Raw genomic sequence first — 5,315 nt, 5'->3', positions numbered from 1 at the left:
GTTCATGTTTTTGTCAACCTCATTTTGTGAAATCCTGTATTAGAATGCTCTTCAGTCACTGAAACATTTTAGTTTAGATTTTTAAATTTAATTTATTTTTTTTTTCTTCAGAATGGTGACACTTGGTGACTTTCATAGCACTTGCTATGCGAGCACACACAAATTGTGGACATGATTCGAAAAGGTTAAATGGTCTAAAATACTGAATAAAAAAATTATTATTGAACAAAAATACATTATATTGATTTTACTGAAAAAAACAGAAGTTCCATTTGAAGTGTTTAGTTGCTTTTGACCATAAGGAGTATGACCCCCTAAATAAGGAGCACCAGAGGGTTAAAGGGACAGTGCACTAAAAATATTTAAGGGATTCTAATTTGAATTTGTTAAAACACCTTTACAATGTTTTGCAGCAGAATTTCCCATCCCTGCTGATTTCAGTTTGTTTCTCATAAGTCAGCAAAAAATTGTTAAAAATGTCTTTATCCCACTCCGCCTTTTCTTTTGCACTTTGCGTCTGTTTCAAAGCTCTTTTCTATCCGCCTCTAATGTTGACCCACCCCTATTTACATACTTTCTCTCTGCTTCAACATGAACAATCATCTACCACACCCTACTGCAAACCCAATAACTTCCTCAAGAGCCGCCACATTTACAACATATCTAGCCTAAATCACAGATTGTCCGATAATGTCTGTATATTCTGAGATTAATATGTATTGATGACATTTGAATCATAACAAAGCTTTTCTTGTTGCATGTTCAACATTTTATGAATTTTGACCTCAACGTCACATTGCTCTGGGCGATGACAAGGGCAGCTATGTACCTCAGAGCAAATCGCAGGGTACAAAACATTCACTGTTTACGTCACACCCACAACTGAGTGTCACAGACTGTTCTTTTGCTGGTGTTGACTGATGGCAGTTTTTGAAGAAAAAGTGCAGTGGTCATTAATCTTCCATTCTGAACTTAAAACTAAGTTAGTATAGCCTAATACTAACTTGTTGCATGATACAGTGTCACTGCAGGGCAGTATGAGCATTTGATCAGTCACAGTCACATTTCCTTGTAATTTTGGTAATATATTGGTAGAATAATAGATTAATATAGGTTGTGTTAGTTTAAACATTATAGTTTTAGGCTGCTAACGCAAAAGTCGCAAGTTGCAGTAATAGATGACAGATGTTACTATGCCCTCTACTGGTAGAACAGAACCCATAAACATGCTCTGCTGGAGTTCAGTGACTATAATCATTAATTAGGCTACTTTAACAGCTCAAAACACTTTTATGCAATAGCCAAAGCTTAATTTATAATGTGATGACAAACTAGATCAAGTTTTATAACTCGAAATCAAGTTAAAGCGCTTTATACAATACAGATTGTTTCAAAGCATTTGAGCATGTAGCTAATATAGGCCTAATTTTTGAAAAGAAAATCCATTTTCGAAAGCAGATTATCTTTCTCAACAATTAATTATATTTTAAAATATTAATATAATGGCAATTACAAAATCAAAATTATATATTGTAATTGTCAGGGGATTTTATTTTAAAAAAAAAATCTATTTCTGCGACGTCGCGGTTGACAGTTCAATTTCATGTGATGTGTTTTGTACAGAATTAAATTTGTTTAATTTAATTTTTAATTTGGTTAGTTTAGTATTATTTTTAAGTGAGTTTCGTAGCTATAATGAAACGGACAATGAATAATTCACCTCAGGCTTTTGAATAAGCCTAAAGGAATTAAGAACGTTCAAACTGTGATTTCTATGTGAACAAACAAGTGTATTGTATCAGTCACTGAGTAGACTATGTGTTTTAAATAATGTGCAAATTGTTTAATTTTATTAAATTAGTAAGCCTACTTATCCTTTTTTTCCGTTACGGGCAACCGCGTATCGTCTGTAAGGGCAGGCGAGGCAGACCCCCACCAAAATATTCATCCAAAACAAAGATCTCTAAGTTATATAAACTGAATCAATAATAAATTGTGAATGTGTTCAGCATTCTGTAACAAATATTTTCGGATTTTCTAGACTATTTTATGTCGTAAAATGAGCAGGATGTATTAAAATTTACCGTAGCCTACGGCTTAGACAGGCGTGTGTTATAGCAACTAAGCGGGGTGACACCCTAAAGTATGTACACATTTTGGGTATTGTGATTTTGGAATAAGTTTATTTTCCACATACTATTTTTGTGTAGATCATCCGCCATTTTGTGGATGCTGTCAAATGCTCTCATGTGCTCGTGGAATGCATTTTATGTGATTAATACAGGCTCCAGTTACCAGATTATTATGTTCATTATTTGTTTATTCATATTATATTTATTTGGTTAATTAGAGTTTATGTGTGACACAAATGTCAATGCACTTCTCTAGCTGAGTGTTTTAAACAGAAATCTCAGTGCAAACGGATGTAATGCATATATTTCCTGCTAATGCAGAGGGAAGATTGATGTTGAAGTGGCATGATGGCAGATCTGATTGTAAAATCAGTAACTTATGTTAAATGTGTATGGTTTACATACATCTACTTACATGTTCATTCATGTGATGGTATTATATGCATAAGACAACTTTTGAGTTTATTTAAAGAAGCAAAGTGAAAAGCTCAAATGGATGTTTGTGGGAAAAAAAAAGGGGGAAAAACGTAAATGTGAAATGTGCATTGTTTTGACAGAGGTAAGAGAGAATGACATTTCTGCATTAAGAAAAAAAGAGAAATATATCTTATTGATAAAGCTTTATTGGTTTACAATGTGAAAAAAAACATTGAATGAACAATTGCTGGGGATTATGTGCGACACACGCATTTGCTCCTGTCTCTTCATTTTTTCATGTTTTCACAGGGGCTTTCTAATCTGCCAACACAGCCTTCTGCACGGGGCCTGTAACGAGCTTGGAGAAATGGGCAAAATCCTTTGGATGTCGGAATCAGAATTCAAAAAAGTATAGTTTTCATTTTTATATTTCTGTTAGAATTAGAACTGAATGGCGTACTACTGACTGTGTGTGTGTGTGCGTGTGTGTGTGTGTGTACATCCTGTAATAAAGACTGAATGGCTTACAGTCTACAGATTTTACTTTATTTATTAAGACTATACTATATTTTTGGTTACTATATTTGTTATCAAAAAACAATTTTCTTCCTGCTGATGAACAACAAACATTGATAACCATTATTAGATTTGACCAAATTTAAAGAGCGTTCCTTTTATAGGCTGATCACTAAAAAGCGATCTCATGAAGTTCTGTTATAACCAATGAAGCTCTCTACACTTGAAAATAAATCTCATTTATCGTACATCATGTCTGCCAAAATTATATATATTGTAATCATGATCACAACTTGTAATTATTTCTGCCTAAAATTAGAACGTTAGCTAACATGATTTCTATTATCTTAATCTTAATCCCATTTCTGAAATGGACATTACTTTGTCACCTCTGATAACAGATCACTTTAATTTGTAATGTAGACACATGCATTTTCTGTAAAGCTGCTTTGAAACAATATGCATTGTGACAAGCGCTATACAAATAAATTAGAATTAAGTTGAAATACACATCATGAGCACAGAACTCAACTCTGAACAAAAAAATTCTTTCAAGGGGTGAGTGGATTCTAACTTAAACACCTCTGATTGGCCATTGCGTTCAAGAAAGCAATAGATATGTCTGTGATTGGCTACTGAGCTCAATGCTACAAAATGCATTGTAAATAGAAACCTTTTATGCTCTCCAAAGCTCAAACACAAATACGTATAGGAGCATTTGCCAAAAAAGTTTTGCCATCAATGGGCCCCCCTGATTCCCCGGGGCCCTAAGCTGCCGCTTATCTCACTTATTGGTTAAAGTCCAGCCTGCTCGCTATTTTAAAATGCTCATAAATTGGCCAAATCATGTTTATATTTAAATCTAATGATTTACACAACGTTCTGTGAGGGTTAGGTGTCAGGTTAGGACATATCACTGTTCTCACTAATATAGTGGAACAAACCTGTATGTATTGTTTTGACTTGCTTTGTGAGGACTGTCTTCATAATGTAGTGTCTCTACCACTACATTATGAGCTGTCTTCATAAATCAAATGGCAAAATAAATATACGTTTTATTAAAATATAAAATGGCCAAAAGTGTTCTGTGAGAGTTGTGTTTAGTGGTTAAGGGACCATGGTCTCTGTGTGAACTGATTATTTTGTAGAAATCTGTTGAATATGAAACGATTGTGTGAGTGTGAGGGGAATTAAAATAAATTGGTAAGGAATTCCGAGTTGTGTTAATATATTTAACATTTTGTTTATTTATTTTTTTTAAATAAATAATTATGAGAAAAGCCCTTTTATTCCATTTGAGCCCCTGCCCCCCAAAATGACTGTGCAGTCCATGCATTGCTGTTGTACACATTCATGGTGTAATAAGCACATGGGGAATTCGTCATCCTCTCGTTGGTTGTGCTATGAGACACCTATGCGTATAACTATATACATATTGTTAATGTCTGAATATTTCCTCACTTGCTTTGCATGTACTGTCTATGCGTAAGGAATCAAATCTAGCTGAAGCCAATGTTCAGCCTTTATTAAACTGTTGCAGCCCCACCGAGATGGTGGTGTTCAACTAAGTCGCATAGATGACTGCGCTGCTGCTGTCTGTTTTTTATCAACATGGCATTGGCCCTGCAATCATCTTATTCTATTGCTCTATAACATGTGCTGCAGTTGCTGTTTGTGCCACAGCTACTTATCTTCATCATGCCAGCCCTAAACTCTCAGCTTTTGTACCATTTTTTTCTGAGTGTGTTGAATGAACTCCGCTTGCATTATGTTCAATACTGTAACGGTGTTGGCACGACCGCCACTATTAACCAGCAGGGGCAGGCTTGCAACTTGCTGCAAGTTGCAACATTATGCGATAGAGTTGCCGTTGTCTGCGCTTGCATTTTTCAGTCCCAGCGCACTGTGACGGTGCCAGCGCTCTTGTGGATGTCACATAATCCTCTGGGATAAACAACACTATGTGATAGTGCCGTTACCCACATTGTTCATTCACCAAATTGTCTATGGCGCCGATTTGGCTGGTTTATGCCAATTCTGGAGGCAAGCGCCGACATGAATGCTGGCAGTGAGTGTATGGTTAAATCAAGGTGTTTCCTCATAGCGTCAGCTACTGACGCAATGTCTCATTCCCTCATCTCAGGGAACCGAGGTTATGTTAGGTAACCAGAGACGTTTTGCATGCTGTTTTATGAATACTATGACACATAGTAGGGAGGTCAAATGAAGTACAATGAAGTCAAAACCAAA

Source organism: Ctenopharyngodon idella, chromosome 24, assembly GCF_019924925.1.
Source record: "Ctenopharyngodon idella isolate HZGC_01 chromosome 24, HZGC01, whole genome shotgun sequence".
NCBI classification, from domain to species: domain Eukaryota; kingdom Metazoa; phylum Chordata; class Actinopteri; order Cypriniformes; family Xenocyprididae; genus Ctenopharyngodon; species Ctenopharyngodon idella.
This window is presented reverse-complemented; position numbering follows the sequence as displayed.